At 41.2% G+C, this 23,501-nt stretch overlaps 1 protein-coding gene across 4 annotated transcripts in view; it reads right to left on the bottom strand.

Annotated features, from left to right (window-relative positions):
* ST5 (suppression of tumorigenicity 5) overlaps positions 1-23,501 on the bottom strand; it is a 222,252-nt gene that overhangs the window by 150,997 nt on the left and 47,754 nt on the right. The gene's annotated exons all lie outside the window — the stretch shown is intronic.

Here is a 23,501-nt window from a genome sequence, read left to right as displayed (position 1 = left end):
CAAATACCCAATGAAAACAGACAGAAAACACAGAGCCAAAATTCCACACGAGGAAACACCTCAGCAATCTCTTCAAGTGTGTTACAGAAATCTTTTAAAACATTGTCAACAAGGTACTTTACCCATGCTAAGGACAAACACATCTATTGTCAAAAAAAAGCTTTTGGTTCCCTCATGGAAGAAATTAAAGCCAGCTAAATCTGTTCTTTCAAAGGTACCCTGCTTCAGCCAAGCCCCATTATTCATTGTGCTGTTAGACAACAAGCCTGCTTTGATGGCAATGGATCATACAGAAGATTTAATACAGTAACCTGTCTGAAAAATTCAGTGGTAACGTCAAGGGTAAACCAAGGTAAGAAGCATCTACCCAGTTCCAATTTAGTCAAGAGTTTTACATGTTTCACACAAAACTAAGAAATTTATCAGCTTTCAGCTGTAATTTTATTTTATCTAGAACTAAATACTGCAAAAATCTCCAACTTCTGTTAGTACTACTGCCTGACCTGTCCAGTCACATGGAAACAACCGTCTAAGGAGAAACAAAGACTAAATAAGAAATTCTCATCTATAAATGGACTCTAGAGAAGGCACCTTGCTTCTGTAATCAGTTATTGCATTTAAGATTACAGGTTAATATTTCAGAAATCAGTCACTACACAGACATGAAGATGGGGAAAGGATGCCACCAGGATTCTAGAAAAACACCATGCCCAGAGAGTTCTGAACTACTTGCTTTTTGGATCTAGAGAACTGTCCCTACTGATAAAGCTGTAAGTCCAAAAGCTCAGTGAAATCTGGTTAATTAAAAAGCATTTTAGTCTGCTTGCTCAGTCCTCTCAAAATTAGAAGCAGCATTTCTATTAGTTTTTCTGTGAACAATAGTAGTTCACAACCAGGAAAGGTGCCCTATTTCAACACCTTCGACAGTAACTTTCTCACAAAATATAGTCTTGGTGCCAACACACTGAATCATGAAGTAGTTTTATTCCTGAAATCAACAAAGTTTCGCCTGAATGATTAAGGGCCCCTATTGCTTCCACCAGGCATCAGAGGGAGTTCAGGCATCTGGACTTAAGGCCAAGGGCCTTAGTATTTTAGTCTAAATCGTGTTTCTAAAACTCACTTTAAATACCACCAGTGAGTTCTACAAGCTCAAAAAAAACAACTCCAGAAACTGGGGAGGGGAAAAGAAACGTTGACTTTGAGTGAAGGGATCCAAAGGCCCTGTTCAGACAGGCCAAGTAATTTGAGTTTTTTTTCTTAGCTGACAAGTGGTGTTTTATCCTATGCCCTCATTCAGGGCTGTGGGGAGATGAAAGGTTTCACACAGACGTGGGGAGGTGAGGCAGGGTCTTCCTAAGGATCCGTTATGCATGAAGATAGGCATGGTTGTAGAAACACCAGCAGGCCTGCTTGGTACTGACAGGTTTATAGTCCAAAGGACACGACAGAGACAATTTTACACTGACTGAATCAAGCTCCTACTTTCTGTACAGATCTTTTTGAGAGTTCATTAACACCTTTAGTCTCAGATGCTTCTCACTGTCCTTCTCACCAAAGACCCCAGCAACCCCTCAGAACCTGGGCAAAACACAAGGTTTGGGGTTTGTTAGGGTTGCATGAGGGCTGGTGAAAACTTAAGTTCTCTTTGGGCACTATAAACAACAAAACAAACCCCACACCTCCTCCCTTAGACAGTGAATGGACCCCTCAAGCTTCAGAAGAAACTACAATTTAAAATTCTGTTTGGAAAGTAGTCAAGTTATGGTTACTTCGGTCTGAAAAACTATCAACTCAGCTGTGTAAGAGGAGCAAATTTAACTAGCAAATACCTTTTAATGAATGCTTAAATGGAGGAAATGGACAAAAACAGTCTCAAGATGCTCATGTGGCAGTTCATTAATAATCTCCCTACAAGATGATACTGTTTTCTCAACACTAGTATTATCTTTTCATCCTTACCCAGTCACTTCCCAGTTGCTCTACCAGTTCAAAATGTTTTTCACTTAGCAGTTTCTGCTGTGGTTCTGCTATCAAGCAGAAGTCCAAAGAGAACAAATCTGCCACTTTTCTGCCTCCTGACCGAGCTATGAGAGGGACCTATCAGATTAGTCAACACAATTTACCTTTTAATTTTAAACTCCAAGACTCCACATACCCTTTCCTTCCAGGAAGTTTGGTTTATCATGATCAGAATCACTGATGTGCATTGCTCTTCTGCAATACAGATATTATATTTGCATGTGAAATCTGGTTAATTAAAAAGCATTTTAGTCCGCTTGCTCAGTCCTCTCAAAATTAGAAGCAGCATTTCTATTAGTTTTTCTGTGAACAATAGTAGTTCACAACCAGGAAAGGTGCCCTATTTCAACACCTGTCTGTTTGACCGTAACTTTCTTACAAAATACAGTCTTGGTGCCAACACACTGAATCATGAAGTAGTTTTATTCCTGAAATCAACAAAGTTTCGCCTGAATGATTAAGGGCCCCTATTGCTTCCACCAGGCATCAGAGGGAGTTCAGGCATCTGGACTTAAGGCCAAGGGCCTTAGTATTTTAGTCTAAATCGTGTTTCTAAAACTCACTTTAAATACCACCAGTGAGTTCTACAAGCTCAAAAACAACCCCAGGAACTGGGGAGGGGAAAAGAAATGTTGACTTTGAGTGAAGGGATCCAAAGGCCCTGTTCAGACGGGCCAAGTAATTTGAGTCTTTTTCTTAGCTGACAAGTGGTGTTTTATCCTATGCCCTCATTCAGGGCTGTGGGGAGATGAAAGGTTTCACACAGACGTGGGGAGGTGAGGCAGGGTCTTCCTAAGGATACGTTATGAATGAAGATAGGCATGGTTGTAGAAACACCAGCATGCCTGCTTGGTACTGACAGACAGACATTCATCAGGTTTATAGTCCAAAGGACACGGCAGAGACAATTTTACACTGACTGAATCAAGCTCCTACTTTCTGTACAGATCTTTTTGAGAGTTCATTAACACCTTTAGTCTCAGATGCTTCTCACTGTCCTTCTCACCAAAGACCCCAGCAACCCCTCAGAACCTGGGCAAAACACAAGGTTTGGGGTTTGTTAGGGTTGCATGAGGGCTGGTGAAAACTTAAGTTCTCTTTGGGCACTATAAACAACAAAACAAACCCCACACCTCCTCCCTTAGACAGTGAATGGACCCCTCAAGCTTCAGAAGAAACTACAATTTAAAATTCTGTTTGGAAAGTAGTCAAGTTATGGTTACTTCGGTCTGAAAAACTATCAACTCAGCTGTGTAAGAGGAGCAAATTTAACTAGCAAATACCTTTTAATGAATGCTTAAATGGAGGAAATGGACAAAAACAGTCTCAAGATGCTCATGTGGCAGTTCATTAATAACCTCCCTACAACATGATACTGTTTTCTCAACACTAGTATTATCTTTTCATCCTTACCCAGTCACTTCCCAGTTGCTCTACCAGTTCAAAATGTTTTTCACTTAGCAGTTTCTGCTGTGGTTCTGCTATCAAGCAGAAGTCCAAAGAGAACAAATCTGCCACTTTTCTGCCTCCTGACCGAGCTATGAGAGGGACCTATCAGATTAGTCAACACAATTTACCTTTTAATTTTAAACTCCAAGACTCCACATACCCTTTCCTTCCAGGAAGTTTGGTTTATCATGATCAGAATCACTGATGTGCATTGCTCTTCTGCAATACAGATATTATATTTGCATTTTCCAAGCACATGGTGTAGAGTCCTGCCCTTAAAGATTTGTTGCCAGACCAGCTGTTTTCATATGCCTTTTATTCTAGGATGGCTTTTTTGCCCCCATGACCAGTTGGTAAGACAGGATGAAACACTTCACTCCTGGACTTTTGCTGGGATGGGCAACACCACCTCTTTCAGAACAACAAGGAAACAGGAAATTCTCTGCAGAAATAGGCCAGCACACTTCAGAGTGCAATATACGAGTGGTCATTTACCTCTGCTTGCCCAATGTGTACAAAGACACTATTGCCAAACTGGTCAAAATGAACTGCTTGTGTTGCCCTTATACTTCAACTTCTCAGACAGCTGGTTTTAAAAATCTTGCCCATCTTAGCTTTTATTCCAAGCTCCACACATTGTTACTTAAAAAAATATTTTCTATTAGCTCAAAGAACAAAATCTGACATTTCTATGCTTTAAAACTATGACCTAGCAAAACCAGCAAGAGTGAGGACAGACATAAATATATCCTTACAATAGAATTTACCTTTTGTCAGCCAAAGTTATAGGAGCTCAGCATATTTAAATATCACAGTGAGAAAAAATAACTGGAAACTTAATTTTTTTTTTATTTAACAGATGAAAAACACACCTCAAACGTTTTGCTTAAGCTTTCATATTCTTTTTGCATCTCATTTTTGTTTCTGTCAACATTAAAACATAATCCATCTGAGAGGCTTAAAACTAAACAGTTTTAAGCAGTGGGTGAAACCACAGTATGTTAACTGACAGGAGGTTTTGGCTCCTTCATCTTTAAGCATCTATTTCTCAGCTGCTGTTGCTCTGCAGCAGGGGCTAGAAAGTTTATTGATTTCAGTCCAAGACTCCTAATTTCCTAATATGTGCTACTTAAGCATGTTTTCTTTCAATTTGATTGTTTCTTTAATACATGCTACTTAAACATGTTTGAATTTGTTTCTTTGATAACTACAACATTGTTGTCTTCCAGCTTGTCCATCTGGATATAACCAATATCACTTCACTTTTACTACAGCTAGCGGCTTCCATCTGAACATCTCACTTTTTTTTTTCTTTTCAAAAATAAAATATTTGTCCTATATAATTCACAGCCATCTCCAGCACAAGAGATTTTATATTTGAACAATCTGAAGAGTGGAAGAATGAAAGCTTATAAAATAAGTATCCTTGTCTATGTTGGAAATAGCACAATTCCAAACCAGAGACTAATGTTGAAATACAATCCAGGGGCTGTGCTTCCATTCATAAACTGTTCCATTCGAACACAGGGTCTGGAATGAATTTTATCCTCATGTTCAACCAGAGAGCCACAATTTATTATAGTGCTGCACTTTTCAGTTTCAAAACCATATCCCTAATAATTTTCTCTGTCAAGTCCAATGGAGATTACCAGACTTCTCAACAAGGATCATCCATAAAGGGAAAACGCAGCAGAATCCAACTGCCCAAAGACACAAAGAAGCAAGTCTAGTTATGTACTACATGAATAAAAGAGAAGGAAATCTCTCGCATACACACGGCTCCAACTGTTTAAGCTGGAAAGGCATCAGAAAGGTCCTTTCGTTGGTAACAGTGTGAGTGGGATCTCAAATGTCCTTCAGCTCTGCCTCTAACTCAACTCTAGAGTGTCTATACAGCAGGCTAGCTCTATTACATAGCTAAATCTGTTCTTTCAAAGGTACCCTGCTTCAGCCAAGCCCCATTATTCATTGTGCTGTTAGACAACAAGCCTGCTTTGATGGCAATGGATCATACAGAAGATTTAATACAGTAACCTGTCTGAAAAATTCAGTGGTAACGTCAAGGGTAAACCAAGGTAAGAAGCATCTACCCAGTTCCAATTTAGTCAAGAGTTTTACATGTTTCACACAAAACTAAGAAATTTATCAGCTTTCAGCTGTAATTTTATTTTATCTAGAACTAAATACTGCAAAAATCTCCAACTTCTGTTAGTACTACTGCCTGACCTGTCCAGTCACATGGAAACAACCGTCTAAGGAGAAACAAAGACTAAATAAGAAATTCTCATCTATAAATGGACTCTAGAGAAGGCACCTTGCTTCTGTAATCAGTTATTGCATTTAAGATTACAGGTTAATATTTCAGAAATCAGTCACTACACAGACATGAAGACGGGGAAAGGATGCCACCAGGATTCTAGAAAAACACCATGCCCAGAGAGTTCTGAACTACTTGCTTTTTGGATCTAGAGAACTGTCCCTACTGATAAAGCTGTAAGTCCAAAAGCTCAGTGAAATCTGGTTAATTAAAAAGCATTTTAGTCTGCTTGCTCAGTCCTCTCAAAATTAGAAGCAGCATTTCTATTAGTTTTTCTGTGAACAATAGTAGTTCACAACCAGGAAAGGTGCCCTATTTCAACACCTTCGACAGTAACTTTCTCACAAAATATAGTCTTGGTGCCAACACACTGAATCATGAAGTAGTTTTATTCCTGAAATCAACAAAGTTTCGCCTGAATGATTAAGGGCCCCTATTGCTTCCACCAGGCATCAGAGGGAGTTCAGGCATCTGGACTTAAGGCCAAGGGCCTTAGTATTTTAGTCTAAATCGTGTTTCTAAAACTCACTTTAAATACCACCAGTGAGTTCTACAAGCTCAAAAAAAACAACTCCAGAAACTGGGGAGGGGAAAAGAAACGTTGACTTTGAGTGAAGGGATCCAAAGGCCCTGTTCAGACAGGCCAAGTAATTTGAGTTTTTTTTCTTAGCTGACAAGTGGTGTTTTATCCTATGCCCTCATTCAGGGCTGTGGGGAGATGAAAGGTTTCACACAGACGTGGGGAGGTGAGGCAGGGTCTTCCTAAGGATCCGTTATGCATGAAGATAGGCATGGTTGTAGAAACACCAGCAGGCCTGCTTGGTACTGACAGGTTTATAGTCCAAAGGACACGACAGAGACAATTTTACACTGACTGAATCAAGCTCCTACTTTCTGTACAGATCTTTTTGAGAGTTCATTAACACCTTTAGTCTCAGATGCTTCTCACTGTCCTTCTCACCAAAGACCCCAGCAACCCCTCAGAACCTGGGCAAAACACAAGGTTTGGGGTTTGTTAGGGTTGCATGAGGGCTGGTGAAAACTTAAGTTCTCTTTGGGCACTATAAACAACAAAACAAACCCCACACCTCCTCCCTTAGACAGTGAATGGACCCCTCAAGCTTCAGAAGAAACTACAATTTAAAATTCTGTTTGGAAATTAGTCAAGTTATGGTTACTACGGTCTGAAAAATCATCAACTCAGCTGTGTAAGAGGAGCAAATTTAACTAGCAAATATCTTTTAATGAATGCTTAAATGGAGGAAATGGACAAAAACAGTCTCAAGATGCTCATGTGGCAGTTCATTAATAATCTCCCTACAAGATGATACTGTTTTCTCAACACTAGTATTATCTTTTCATCCTTACCCAGTCACTTCCCAGTTGCTCTACCAGTTCAAAATGTTTTTCACTTAGCAGTTTCTGCTGTGGTTCTGCTATCAAGCAGAAGTCCAAAGAGAACAAATCTGCCACTTTTCTGCCTCCTGACCGAGCTATGAGAGGGACCTATCAGATTAGTCAACACAATTTACCTTTTAATTTTAAACTCCAAGACTCCACATACCCTTTCCTTCCAGGAAGTTTGGTTTATCATGATCAGAATCACTGATGTGCATTGCTCTTCTGCAATACAGATATTATATTTGCATTTTCCAAGCACATGGTGTAGAGTCCTGCCCTTAAAGATTTGTTGCCAGACCAGCTGTTTTCATATGCCTTTTATTCTAGGATGGCTTTTTTGCCCCCATGACCAGTTGGTAAGACAGGATGAAACACTTCACTCCTGGACTTTTGCTGGGATGGGCAACACCACCTCTTTCAGAACAACAGGGAAACAGGAAATTCTCTGCAGAAATAGGCCAGCACACTTCAGAGTGCAATATACGAGTGGTCATTTACCTCTGCTTGCCCAATGTGTACAAAGACACTATTGCCAAACTGGTCAAAATGAACTGCTTGTATTGCCCTTATACTTCAACTTCTCAGACAGCTGGTTTTAAAAATCTTGCCCATCTTAGCTTTTATTCCAAGCTCCACACATTGTTACTTAAAAAAATATTTTCTATTAGCTCAAAGAACAAAATCTGACATTTCTATGCTTTAAAACTATGACCTAGCAAAACCAGCAAGAGTGAGGACAGACATAAATATATCCTTACAATAGAATTTACCTTTTGTCAGCCAAAGTTATAGGAGCTCAGCATATTTAAATATCACAGTGAGAAAAAATAACTGGAAACTTAATTTTTTTTTTATTTAACAGATGAAAAACACACCTCAAACGTTTTGCTTAAGCTTTCATATTCTTTTTGCATCTCATTTTTGTTTCTGTCAACATTAAAACATAATCCATCTGAGAGGCTTAAAACTAAACAGTTTTAAGCAGTGGGTGAAACCACAGTATGTTAACTGACAGGAGGTTTTGGCTCCTTCATCTTTAAGCATCTATTTCTCAGCTGCTGTTGCTCTGCAGCAGGGGCTAGAAAGTTTATTGATTTCAGTCCAAGACTCCTAATTTCCTAATATGTGCTACTTAAGCATGTTTTCTTTCAATTTGATTGTTTCTTTAATACATGCTACTTAAACATGTTTGAATTTGTTTCTTTGATAACTACAACATTGTTGTCTTCCAGCTTGTCCATCTGGATATAACCAATATCACTTCACTTTTACTACAGCTAGCGGCTTCCATCTGAACATCTCACTTTTTTTTTTCTTTTCAAAAATAAAATATTTGTCCTATATAATTCACAGCCATCTCCAGCACAAGAGATTTTATATTTGAACAATCTGAAGAGTGGAAGAATGAAAGCTTATAAAATAAGTATCCTTGTCTATGTTGGAAATAGCACAATTCCAAACCAGAGACTAATGTTGAAATACAATCCAGGGGCTGTGCTTCCATTCATAAACTGTTCCATTCGAACACAGGGTCTGGAATGAATTTTATCCTCATGTTCAACCAGAGAGCCACAATTTATTATAGTGCTGCACTTTTCAGTTTCAAAACCATATCCCTAATAATTTTCTCTGTCAAGTCCAATGGAGATTACCAGACTTCTCAACAAGGATCATCCATAAAGGGAAAACGCAGCAGAATCCAACTGCCCAAAGACACAAAGAAGCAAGTCTAGTTATGTACTACATGAATAAAAGAGAAGGAAATCTCTCGCATACACACGGCTCCAACTGTTTAAGCTGGAAAGGCATCAGAAAGGTCCTTTCGTTGGTAACAGTGTGAGTGGGATCTCAAATGTCCTTCAGCTCTGTCTCTAACTCAACTCTAGACTGTCTATACAGCAGGCTAGCTCTATGACTCCTGCCTAATATCACAGTAATGCTCCCTGACAACTTTAAACCCCAAGATAACTAACCAGTGCTTCCCATTCATTGCATATTCTGCAGCTGAGATGTCCCACAAAGGTACAGGGTTATTTACACCAGGTACCTCTTCAGAGCTGTCTCGGGAGCCTCCCTAAGCTCTATAGAGAGTCACTACCCTCTGTGGTGAAATTAAAGGGAAGTTGGGATCCAACAACACCAGTCAATATGACCAATTTCAATTTATAGCCTCACTGCTTTTTTTGCAGCATTTGTCTTCAATTTTCTATCGCATCTTTAAATATTTCTCTCGTAAAAAGATCACACCAAAAATTGCAACAGCACTAACAAAATTTTCATCAATAATATTCTGCTTACAACAAGATCAGAGAAGCATCTGGTGCCAGGATACCACAAACTAAAGGCAATTTAAATAACTACAACAATACACCCATCAACTGTTGAACTAGCACAATTTAGGAGAGGAAAAGGAAGAAAAGTTTAAAAAAAGGGGACAAACCCTTTAAAATTGGTCACATAGTCCTTCAGCTCAAGGATGAAATCCAGCAATCCAATCTGTGATTTAGCATGTCATTTCTAAATATTTATTTTTCTCACAAAGCTTATTGCATTAGAAATCTCTGACTCATATATAGGATATACTCAGGATACACTCATACCAGACCACAAAGCAGATTTCCACATTATATGGAAGAGTAGAAACTAGACTTAAGTTAACATAAACCTTTAAATGAAGTCAAAAGAAGTTACGGCAGCCATTAGATACAGAATTATTCTACGTAAAAGTTATTAATTTGTTAACTATTAACCAAACTTTCACATGCCAGTAAAAAGCTTTCCATTTGATAAGTTAAAAGCACGCTTTTTGCCCAGTGTAAAACCACCACCATGTCTCCTTTGCATAGGGTTCTTACATTTATCTACTTGGTCACCTAATAACATGCACAGTGAATTAGACCCTTTCAAGTCTTCAGACTTTCTTTGACTGACACTGGGCAATAATTTCACAGGTTGGATGACAATTTAAAATTAACCCTGCTTTGACTTACAGTTGCTGTAGAATATCTTTTTTAAACTCAGCTCACAATGGCTTTGTTTGTGGCTACGTTAAGACACATTTTTTAGCACAGCATCTAAAGCTCCATCAGAAGAAGCTTCACCATCTATTTCAGAAGGCAATATGCCAAAAGAACTGCAGTGCATTTTCATTCACCTCTTGGCTACTGCTTCTTCCAAAGTTTCTGTCCAAAGACAGCCAAGACCAAGTTCTATGAATCATCGCTTGAATAAGATCTAACTATTCAACTATTTTTAAAGCCTTCCCATATTTCTTCACAGCCTTACACACCTCTGAGCCCTCAGGGCTTTTGTCCTCACATCTTTCCCACAACTGGAAGTGCAGGTGATTTCTTTCCCACCCATTAACAGCTTTCAGATTAAGAAAAGAACTGAATACAATATTCTGCACAGCCCCTTTGAACACACTCCTTTTTATCTGTGGGGAGAGGAAGAAGGAAAAAATCTGTAGAGTCACCTACTCATAGACACAGTTTCTGAGACCTGACCTGCTGCTTTGTGTACCTCACAGGCTTACTGCCCCCAGTCTGAGGGCAAGTTAACTCCCTCACAAAGGTATCCGTCACATTTACTTTTACCTGAATATCTATGCTTATTAGTATAGTCTCGGATGCGAAACTGCAAATATACAATCCACCTAGCTATGTTTAAGTAGGGGAAACTTGAAATTTAACTATAAAACATGAACTGCTTCAAAAAGTGTATTAATTGGAAGAAGTGTTTGATGATAGGGAAAGAGAAAAATCTCCCTCAGGTGTCGTTCTGCTGAACATCCCTCTTAATTTGTATGGTGCAGATGCTCTCCCCTTACCCTTTTGCTTCCTTCGCTCCCCCCCAACCCCACCTTTTACTGTTTTCTTCTCCCTGCTCTTTAGTTTCATGACTGTGAAGGAATCCTGCTCAAAGCCACACAACTCCCCAAGGTCTCTGCTTTCCCTTTGCTGAGCCAGCTCCTGCACAGCTCAGGAGGGGAACTTTGTTTCAAGTCCTTTTTCCAAGATGCAAACCGTTTACATTTCTCACAGGACTGAAATGGCCACATAGTTGCCAACCTGAAAACAAACATTGCTATCTGGAAAAAAAAAAAAAAGAAAAAAAAAGTAAATACAAATTTCTGCGTGACCAATGACTTTAGAAACAGTTTGAAGATACTTCAGCCCACAGGGAAAACAAAATCTGCATACAAGAATGCCTTGCAAAGACACAGGATTTGAGCTCTGCTTTCAGAGCACTCAGGATTTCAACGTTTCTGGAAGTCGGTGAGACCTCAGTGCTTTTGAGGGACCCCAAAAGCACAGTTAGAGATCATCACATATCTGACTGTCCAGTGGAATCACCACACCCATTGACAAAACATGAATTTTTATTTCAATGGGCCTTCCAACTGCTTCTTAAAATTTTTTAAAAAATTTCCTTGTGCAATCGAGTGTTCAAATGCATCAGAAAACTGATCCTCTGTGTCTTTAGGGGGCACTTGCGAATTTGAAGAATGATTTTGCCTCCAAACTGGGTCATCACATTTAGGCTGTTCTCTGCAGAATATGTTACTACAGGGACTAAGAGACGTAGCATTACAACAGCCTGAATATTAATTCTCTATCTTATTCCTTGTGAGTCCCAATGTTTTTTGTTTCGGCTGCTGCAAAGAAAACCTGTCTCAGAATAATGACGTCTGTTTTCTCTCTGTATGACTACACTCAAAAGAAACAATAATGAATGGTATAAAATAAATTTACAACAAATTCCTGGCTATCTGTTCATCTTAGTCATTAAGACCATAACTCCAGTTATCCCTCAATTCCCAAGGAAGATGACTCAGACACTTATATGGGAATACTGCCTGAGCTTCAAACTCATCTTTCTGGGGGAAGATTTTAAAGGCAGAATAAAAATTCCAAACTAGGAGGCAGATAGATAAGAGATAAATCTCTTTTGCAAGATTCTAAGCTAGTTTTCCACTTCCGTGCCTGCCACAACAGAAATGCAAGTTTCCCATTGAGATATAGGGCAGAGAGATTTTGTGATGGACTTGGGAGACAGTAATGAGCAAATAGGTATGCACTGACTCATTCTCCCTTCCTTTTAACCAAAAGATAATTAATGGCTCTTCAAAATCAAAATGTGTGTATCTTTTGGAGAGCCACAGCTAGAAAAAGGCAATATTCTACACAATTCAGCAATGATGCTTACCAGTCCTGATTTTTATTAGTCCAGTTATTATTTCTCCTACTACCTCAGAAACTTAGCCACAAATTAGGACTTAGTACACTGAGCACTACATAAACAAAACCCAAAATGTTAGTCTCACTTAAGCAGTTTCTCTTCAAACATTATGGCAACCTGAGTTTGCTGTGATGTTTTCATACAGTTTCTTACACCATCACTGACCCTCAGAAAGGTGCAGTTATTATTTCTCCTACTACCTCAGAAACTTGGCCACAAATTAGGACTTAGCACACCAAACACTATATAAACAAAACCCAAAATGTTAGTCTCACTTAAGCAGTTTCTCTTCAAACATTATGGCAACCTGAGTTTGCTGTGATGTTTTCATACAGTTTCTTACACCATCACTGACCCTCAGAAAGGTGCAATGGGGGAGGTCATTTGCTGGGACTCATTTTTACTTGGAGGAGAAGAAAACTTTGCAGCAAACTTCATGAGTCAACCAATATTTCATTTTGCTGTAGTTTGGAAAAAGAGTATACAATAGGATTGTAATGCTGCATATCACTGCCACCAGTTGCCCTTCAGCTCACAGCAAAGGTTCCCCTTGCAAGGCTCACTATGGCTGGGTCTGTCCTTGCTCTGGTGACTGGCTGAAATCTGACTGAAGCTCTGGAAACTGTCATGTTGATGTCAGTCGGGCTACCCACAAAGTTCATATAGTACAACACTGTTGTCAACTCCTTTTGATTAGCTGTCCTCAAGTTGCAGCAAACTTCATGAGTCAACCAATATTTCATTTTGCTGTAGTTTGGAAAAAGAGTATACAATAGGATTGTAATGCTGCATATCACTGCCACCAGTTGCCCTTCAGCTCACAGCAAAGGTTCCCCTTGCAAGGCTCACTATGGCTGGGTCTGTCCTTGCTCTGGTGACTGGCTGAAATCTGACTGAAGCTCTGGAAACTGTCATGTTGATGTCAGTCGGGCTACCCACAAAGTTCATATAGTACAACACTGTTGTCAACTCCTTTTGATTAGCTGTCCTCAAGTGATGCCTCTTCTACTTTCAATATCACAGATACAATAGAATCTCAATTCTTACAAAGAAATACTTCATTCATTAAGTGTCACCTCTCCCTTCTTAATAAGTCTTTTCCCTCTTTCTCAAAATAGAGATTTGCTTTTGCTTAAAAATGAAAACCAAAAGGTATTCCCTCACAAAACAGCCAGCTATGCTGAGGTACGTGGCATTCTTTGAGAACAAACACATTTCCATCTTTCATAGAATAGAATCATAGCGTCATTGAGGTTGGAAGAGACCCTTGGGATCATCAAGTCCAACCATCTACCCTACTCTACAAAGTCCTCCCCTACACCATATCCCTCAGTGCCCCATCTAAACAGCCCTTAAACACATCCAGGGACTCAACTTTTGTTCTCCTACTGACTACACTTCATCAGCCAAAATCATAGCGTCATTGAGGTTGGAAGAGACCCTTGGGATCATCAAGTCCAACCATCTACCCTACTCTACAAAGTCCTCCCCTACACCATATCCCTCAGTACTGCATCTAAACAGCCCTTAAACACAGCCAGGGACTCAACTTTCGTTCTCCTACTGACTACACTTCATCAGTCAACGATGATCTGTTCCCTCTCTCAGCCATTGCTCCATGGAGACCAAGAAAGTAGATATTTATCATTAGTACATGACAAATTTTGTCTTTCTGAGGTGCATTCTGATTTCTTTTAATTCAGCTTCCCCCTACACACCTAGCAGACACAAGCTATAAAAAAAGGATTCACATTTCACTTGGGCAACTTGGTCAAGAATTTCCAACAATGCTTGAAAAGCATTGATATAATTTATAGCAGTAACTGCGTAAATAATAATTAGTTTTATTGCTCACTGTTTTAAAATAAATATATTCACTTATGTGTGTTTCAGTCAAAGTACTGCCCGTGCACAGGCTCCCTGCAGTCAAATAACAGTCCCAGAATGTAGTCTTGAAGTAGGTTTGCCTTTACTTTCTTGGAAACCTCTCTTAGGCAAAGTTAGGATCTCCCAAACAACAACTGGTTTAGACATAAAATGTTCCTGGTGAGAGTTTTACTACTTGGAGTCTACTAATACAGATAGCTGAGGTGAGCAGGAATTCCTACGTGCTTATGTTATATGCACACACAGAGCTATCAGCTAAACTGCACAAGAGCAGTGTGTAGCACCAGGATTCAACCTCGTGACCTTTTGATACAGAGCCCCGGGGTCTAACACCTCAGCTAAAAAAAACCTCCATTACCTGCCAATATTAGCAAAGCTGCATCCTGTTTACAGTTCCCTGCAGAGACAGACTGGATGCTTGTAAGAAGATCAGATTCTATTCAGGAAAGGGTAATCATGTCATACTTCACAAAGCTCTGGAACCCTCCTCATTTTCTAATTTATGTCCTATTATCTAATCCATTCAACTATTATTTCCTTTCTTTTACCTTCCCTGCATAACAGGGGCAAATGCTTATATTACAGATCCTGCTAGATTTCAGGATTGATACCTTTGCCATAGAAAGAGATCTCTGTGTCTATAATGCTATCCTTTTTTTCCTCATTTTATCTATAAGTGTGATTTATCATCCAATATATTAATAGATAACCTACAGACAACAAACAGTGGCAGATTGCTCCATCTTGTAACGTTCAATGAAAAATTTCAAAATTTCAAAGGAATATGTTAGTTGAATATAAATAAAATTCTCCTGCTCTTTTTTCCTTTTTTTTTTTTTAAACTAATAACTGCAACAGAACAAGTCTGACTGCTTACCCACAGGTTCAGCCCTGGCCAACATACCTACCTGGATCTCCCTAATCCTTCTGCAAAAAAGCCAGTTTGATTCAAGGGTGCTGAAGCCTGCCCTGTAATAGTCAGAACACCAGTGCTTCTGCTCCATTCCCCAAAACTTCAATCTGACCTTTAGAGTTTCCTTGGTCACTGAACCAATGAATAAAACCTCTTAACAAATGGAAGAAGGTATTAATTCATCACTTCCTCACTGTCTCAGTCCCATACAGGAGGCACTGCAAATTACAGAGGAATGCAACTAGTCCTAGCTGGCTAGTTCACATACAAAGAGCACAATCAGTCAGTAACAAAGAGCAGGAAGAATAATTTTCTCTTCTTATCCATATGCTTTCCTGACTAGGGCCAGCAGGGGATTTGCTGGGGGATTTGCTGATAAAACACAGCTTTGTCACATTTGTCAGACCTGAGGCTGTCATGGCAACATAACTGATGTGACAATCGTTAATGAGCCACTGTCACAAGGGCAGTCTGTCCAAGCCGACAGATTTACTGCTCCTGTTTCAGCAGTGGGCAGAAGCAAAATGGGCTAGCAGGCTCCCAACATCACCCCACTGCCACAAGGGTCCTGGACTGCTTTGTTTTGGGAACACCCTATGTCCATACAACCAAAAAAATATTCCACAGGATTCCCAGTCTGCAATGATGGGTTAGTTGGTTTACTTTTAAATCGGATTGTAAACAAATGTTGAAATGAGCGTTAGGATGAGCCAGAAGTTTGGGTTTTGACTTTGTTCCTTTTCTGCCTATCGATAACCAGCTGGCTCTTTTCCTCACTCTCCTCAAACCTATTCTCCTAGCATCTCCCTTTTCTTCCTAGAATCAGGAGTAGCCAATTGTTCCCTCCCTGCACACAACAAATTTCTCCTTCTCTCACGACAAATCATATTTTAACGGTAAACATTTTAAAACTTCCATAAACCAGAGTTCTCATTTGGCAACAATAGAGGCAGAAAGAACTCACCCTTCTGAGAATCAGTGGTGGTTCACTTCGGAGCCTGTCCTGTCACTGTGACCCTGAGGGGCTCGTGTGATGCCAGATCTCAGAACACAGTAAGCTCATATGCACTGCTACTGCAGGCAAGGTCACACACTGCAGCAGCAGCACAAGCACCAAAAATGAGATGACACACCTGATACAACTCAGTAAGAGGCGAATGCGCAAGAAAGCTTCATCCAATGCAGCCTGGGTTTCCATGGGGAAATTTTATTCAGGTGGAGAAAGAGGAATGTGGACACTGTAGAGAGGTTGGTGCTGGTCTCTTCTCACAGGTAGTTAACGACAGAACAAGAGGGAACGGCTTCAAGCTCCAACAGGGGAGGTTTAGATTGAACATTAGGAAGGAATTTTTCACTGAAAGAGTGGTCGGGCATTGGAACAGGCTGCCCAGGGAGGGGGTGGAGTCACCATCCCTGGCTGTGTTTAAGGGACATTTAGATGGGGTACTGAGGGATATGGTGTAGGGGAGGACTATGTAGAGTAGGGGAGATGGTTGGACTCGATGATCCCAAGGGTCTCTTCCAACCTCAATGATTCTATGATTTTTTCAGGATTTCAGGACATCACACAGCCACACAAAGGATGCCAGGGCACCCTTTGATGGACACCTGAAATCTCTGGATAAGTTTCCACTTTGCAATCAGCCTGCCATATCCAGATCACTAACCGCATAGATTTTCCAGAAAAATTACAGAACCTTCAGCATAAGCCCACTGGCTTCATCTTCCTCGACCTGAGGATCTGGCCGTACACAGGCACAGGAATTGTTCTGGGATCTGCTGACTAGGTGCTGCAGCTGACAACCTCAGGCTGCCCCTTGGAACCCTGTTCTTCCAGACAGTCATAAATCCCCAGGAAGCATTCTGTGCTATTGCAGTACACAGCACCAAATCGTGTTTACATTTTTGTTTCTACTGTCCATGAATGTCAGCCAAGAGTAAATAAAATGCAGCAGGGACCTTAGTTCTCAATGTGTCTCGGCAGAAAAGTGGATAATGTCTCCACAGGAGAGGAAAGCAGATCTTAATGCAAATGCAAATTTGATGGTATATTATGCTGTTGACTGAGTCTGGCACAGAAGAGATTCTAAACTGTGATGTACAACCAGCTTGTGTAGCAGCCCCCTCGCCACACACAAATAGCTCCAAACATGAGGACATGAAGTAAGCATTTCTAAATGCAATAAGGTTCAACCTCTGCCTGCACCCAACCTTTACATGAAATAAATCTCATTTCTAGGGACACCTCTGTTAAAAAAGGAACCTGGGCTCAGCTGCTGGATAGAAAGTGAAAAAGTCTCACTCTTGTTCCTACCATTTCCCCTGTCTCTATGGTCACTACAGTGAGGAGAAGGAGGGCAGGAGCAGCACATGGAGACAGGGAAGGTCAGTAGGAACCTCAGCTCTGTATGTGTTTTGGGAACAACTCCTCCATGCCTTGACAGCAGCTCTGGCCTGGCTCAAGGGAACACTGTTCCTGCCCAGCTGATCACCTGTCATGCGGTCTCTTCCCAGCCCATGGTGACTGAGGGGTGCTTTAACCTTCTTGTCTCATGCTGGTGACTGAGGGGTGCTTTAACCTTCTTGTTTCATGCCACAGAATCACAGAATCTTCTAGAGGTTGGAAGGGACCTTAAAGATCATCTTGTCCAACCGTCAACCTGACTGACAAAAACAGACACCCACACAACAAACAAGGAGCATCACCATCACTAAACCAGACCTCCCAGCACTACATCAACCTGTCTTTTGAACACCTCCAGGGATGGGGCCTCAACCACCTCCCTGGGCAGCCCATTCCAATGGCTGAGAACCCTTTCAGTGAAAAAATGTTTCCTAATATCCAGCCTGAACCTCCCCTGGCACAACTTGAGGCCATTTCCTCTCGTCCTGTCACCTGTGACTTGGGAGAAGAGACCGACCCCCACCTCTCTACACCCTCCTTTCAGGGAGTTGGAGAGAGCAAGAAGGTCTCCCCTCAGCCTCCTCTTCTCCAGGCTGAACTCCCCCAGCTCCCTCAGCCTCTCCTCATAAGACTTGTGCTCCAGACCCCTCACCAGCTTTGTCGCCCTTCTCTGGACCCGCTCCAGCACCTCAATGTCTTTTTTATGGTAGGGGGCCCAAAACTGGACACAGTACTCGAGGTGGGGCCCCACCAGTGAGTGGCCTCACTGCCACTCTTTGCTCTTATCTTTTGTGAGAGCATCCCAAGGGAGGGCAGAAGGAACAGTCCCATGACATTGCAGCATCATGGCAGAGGCTCATTGCTATAGGAAAGGGAAAACCTAAATGGATCAATCATCTTATGCAGCTCCAGGAACTGGACTGGCTCTCCTTCTCCACTAAATCAGTCCTCAGATCAGGGACAGAGAGCTGTGCTTCAGCCACCCAGCCTGGGAGCAGAGTCTTGCTTACAGGTGGCACACAAGTGCAGTACTTTCCACAGGAAACAAAGGGGGTGGCCAAACTCTCACCTGTGCATGTCCTGGGGTGATACCACTCAATTTGCAACCTACTGCCATGTGCTGCTGCTAATAAGAGAGCACTGAAAAACCAATGTTTGCCCTTAGGTCTTCATGTATTTCCAAAAGCCAACGCACTGCCCCAAGCATGAGTGTAGCAGGGTCAGTGTGATGGTGAAACCTGGTGAAACCCTGGTGAAACACAACGGAGCAGCTCCAACCCAGAGCATCAGCTGGTTACACACAGCATATCCAGTGTCCAAAAGTGGAATTTTTTCCCATTCTTCCCTCTGAAACCAACTTGACTCTTCTCCAAAAAACAACACCAGGACGAGTCACTTCAGATTATTTTTTAGGCAGGTTTCTGAAGACTGAGCTGCAGTATGTCCCCTTCCCTGCGACAACATGCCAGGAAGCCCTCAGGGAGCTCTCCCAGGAACTGGTAGAGGATGAACACAACAGGCTGAGCTGTTCAGCTTCTCACCTCCCTCAGCACGGGTTTGAACACGTTGACAGCAGAGCGGTATGAAGATGGTTTTGTCCCCTGCAAATCTTTTGGATAAACAGGATTGTGCTCTAAATCAGAAATTTTTCTTTGTAACTTAAGTCAATACTTTCCTGGCTTGCCACTCTTGACAACACCGTCATAAAAGAGCTCTCTGGAATATGCTGTTCAAAATAATCAGCTGTCAGCTATGCTCCTTTTAAAACTAATAAGAGAAGATCTGCATGGGCCTGTGAGAGACTGAAACATGGGAATGTGAGTTGTGCAGCTGCAAATGTTTCCATACTGCTGCAGCTCCCAAATTGCTTTTTGCTCTCTACCAAGGAGGCATGCAATGACATTGCAGGGAACGGGTTTTGGCTGTCCAAATGGGCCAACCGTCCTCAGTATGGCCATAATGTGGTAAATGCTTAGTGATGCCTTTTAACTTTCAGGTATACTTTAAAGAGCATAAGGATGTTCTGGTCATAAACCAACAGGCTTGGCTGGACCAGGAGCACGGGATAATTTGATGGCTTGTATCCTTTGGATGCCAGCTACACAAGGGGTGCCAAATTGTGCTCTTGCCATTGGCAGAAGTTTTAGCGTCTGATTCATCTTCTTGTCATCAAACTGTAACAGGATGGGGGAGAAAGGTTCGAGGGGGGAGCACTGCCTCTGACAGGGTGGGGGAATGGTGTTCCTTTGAACAGCCCCTTGCATACAGGATTTTGGCTCCAAGCAGGCAGAGGGGATTAATGCTACATGAGGCTTGAACTTACAATAAGAGCTGGCACTGGAGGAAAGGCAACTTTCCTCTAACAATACTCTGCACAACACTCCTCTAACAGCTTAGGGGACTCTGTTGTTGTCACGTGAAAATGAGGAACAACCAGGAAGCTCTGTTCAAAAAGTATTCAGAGGGGAAGCACATTTGCAAATCCCAGTGAAGGAACAAGAGCAGCACCTGCCTCTTCCAGGTCTGCCTGCAGCTAGTATGGTCAGGGGACTTTGTCTCTACCAGCAGAAGGTTCATTTTCAGCCTGAAAAAATATTTTAAACAGCCTCCCAGGCTTTTAAGAGAAAGAAGAAGTTTAAATCCCAGACCGGAAGCCTTAATTATTATGGATTTGTGTGAAAGTTGCCAGATCTCTCCCTGCTCTGTGATCAGGGCTGTGCCAAGAGTCTGCTTTGTGTCACACTAGCAACTGTGTTAAGTTCAGCAAAGTAACTGGGTCAAAGATGCAAAAGCAGAACAGAGATTACTGATTAGCACTAATGAGAGCCTGCACTGCAGAGCCAAATGACAGTGCAATAATTTCAAGGTTCTTGCTATAATTAAAGGTAACCACACTCATATTCAATGTTGAGCTGCTCAGAACAAATCCTTTTGCACGTCACATTTTATACCTCAGAAAGTCAGTCAGAATCACCATGACCAGAAAATAGCATGAGAGGAGACAACTATGAGAACTAGTTGTTCATACTGTTGGAATTGAAATTAACTTACACAAAATAAAATATTTGAGCATCCTCACATGCAGCTCTTCTGTTGTTTTCAGTCAATGAATTCTGTCTATTGTGAGCATAAGGTTACAGATGGAGAATACTGATCTCACGTTCAGGAATTTAGTGGTGCATCTGCCCAGAACAGTAACACCAGGTGCCCTAAAGATCACCCAACCTTAAAGAAAACAGCAGAAACGGAGACAACTACAGCATTTTTCCAGCATCTCACAGACTTTCCCTAAGAAAAATTTTAGAGAAGGGAGTAAGAGTAGAAACAAGTATTGAATGGTACAGAAAAAGTCAGTCCTAGACTTCTAGATAGCCTCAGCTCATTTGCAAAGCTGTGTATTTCTGAGTAATAAAGGCAGATATGTCAACATAGCAATTAACCTGGAACTCACTGCACCAGACAACAGGGAATCACTTGCTGTCAACTTATGGATACAGGGAGTATGAGCAGTTACCCAAAAGATGATCTTATGCAAGATAAACCAAACAATTAAAAGATTATAATTTCAAATATAAAAACTATTCAATAGATAGTCAAGGAGAAAGAAGAAAAACAGAATTCTACCACGTCCTTTCACTTTCCTTCTAAGTGCAATGAGACAGTACGCAACTAATCCTATCAAAAAACCACATTAATTTCTCTGGAAAACTCAGAGCCACAGACAGAAGCAGCACACAGCCACTGGCAGAAACATGGTGGATACACAGGACCAACATGGAGGGTTATGTTGGCACAGAGACATAAACCAACTCCCTTCAAGCTACGGAAATGAACGCATTTATAAAGTGACAACTACAGCAGCCTGCAAACATTGGGCTAAAAAAAAAAAAAAACAATGCACCAATACCTATGAGGCCGGTTACATTAATGCCCAAGTATAGTAGGTCAGTTAGAAAATATCTTGTTATGAGTGTAGTTATAAATATATTATGATTTATTGATATTTATTTTTTTTACTTTCCTACTGGTAAGGTATACGTAGTATATAACATAAGCACACTTCATTTGGAACCATTCTGAATTCTGGAACACACAGAAATTATATGAATGGTCTATGGGAATGATGCCTTGCATGACTTTTCAAAGTAACATGTAAATACTACAACACAGACCATTAAGGGAAATGCCACTCAGCCAGGAACATTGGGAGAGAACTCACCAGGCTTCCCACAGCATCACATCACACAACAGTAACTCTGTAATACCAAAAAGTGACTGTTGCCTTTGGAATGTCCAGTTTTCAAAACCTTGCAGAGATCTCTCAGGAGTCTCAAGCTGACCATCTGCAAAATGTAAGCACTTAAAAGCAGTGGTTCTCGTTTTAAAAATCATGATCTCCGTCTCAGAAATTTCAGGGAATAATAGCATTTTCCTGCAAATGAGCCTTAAACTTGGGTAATCATCACAATGTTCCTTCTTGAGTATGGTTCCAATTAACACTCCAGCTCCATAGATATTTCATTTCTAGTCAAGAATGGCACAAGGATTTCTTGTTAAAGTGTTCCCAGTCATCAAATGGATGAAAAAATATTTTTTCCAATCACTCAACCAGGTTATTAATTTATATTCACTAACAGCAGTCAAGCTGGTCAAATCTGGTAAGCAAGAGGGGAACACCAAGTGTTAGACTGTGCTGCTCAGCCCTCAGTTTGCAGATGACAGCTGCTAGTTCTGTACACATGTTGTATAAAGATGGCCTGCTCCAGGACTGCTTGCTTCTGCCTCACGACTGCTCTACTGGCAGATCACAATGATAAGTGTGATCAGTAAGTGTTTCAGCCATTGGAATGGGCTGCCCAGGGAGGTGGTTGAGGCCCCATCCCTGGAGGTGTTCAAAAGACAGGTTGATGTAGTGCTGGGAGGTATGGTTTAGTGATGATGCTTCTTGTTTGTTGTGCGGGTGTCTGTTTTTGTCAGTCAGGTTGACGGTTGGACAAGATGATCTTTAAGGTCCCTTCCAACCTAGAAGATTCTGTGATTCTGTCTTGTCCCCCTAAGGTCTTCCCGAAACCCCGAAACCCCTCCCTGAAGCACAGCCCTTTAATCAAGGAACAGCTTGCACACACAGACACACGCATGCATGCACACACACTCAAAGCCAACAGCCCTTTGTGAAGAGGGGAGGTGGGATGGAAGGATCCAATTTCCATTCGCTGCACTTTCCCCCCTCTAGGACAATTTTAGAAGAAAGAGGAAATAAGCATCACCATTATCCCCGGCGTGTTCAGCAACCCGCTGAAGGCAGTAAGCAGCCCTTGGCATTGTTTGGAAGAACACAAAAGACCTTCTGTTTGGAAAGTTCAAGATAGAAAGCAGAGAGCCTGTCCCCTGGTCCTACAGTCAAAAGACTGAAACAGAGGCTGAGAAGTTCTCAGGCAGAGGCTGATAGGAAGCCTTTTGAAGTCGATGGGAAAAGTCCCATGGACACCAGCACACTCTGGATCACGTCTGAAATGCACAGAAGGGAACAAAGCAGCAGGAAAGTAGAAAAGAGCATCTGCTAGAAAGGAGTTTAAACAACGTAGCGGTAACCGAATTTCTCGGCATGGTTATCATCAATACTGTGTGTTTTTGTGACATTCAAGCAAATAGGATTATATCCATTTTCTAAGTCTTTTCATTAGGACATAGCAGTTGTACATTAATCATTAGGTATTTTTCCACTTAAAATGTGATACTTGCTACCTTAATGTTGACTCTTGAATGCCACATTTAGCAAATGTCTAAGGAGGAAAGGAGTGAAAAAGACCCTTTCAAACTTCTGAACTTAAAGTTTTTTGCTTTCTTCCCCCTCTACCCTTTTCCAA

This window comes from Calidris pugnax, unplaced genomic scaffold, assembly GCF_001431845.1.
Source record: "Calidris pugnax isolate Ruff unplaced genomic scaffold, ASM143184v1 scaffold186, whole genome shotgun sequence".
NCBI lineage: Eukaryota > Metazoa > Chordata > Aves > Charadriiformes > Scolopacidae > Calidris > Calidris pugnax.
Note: the sequence above shows the minus strand (reverse complement) of the source record. Positions and strands in the feature narration are given on the sequence as shown.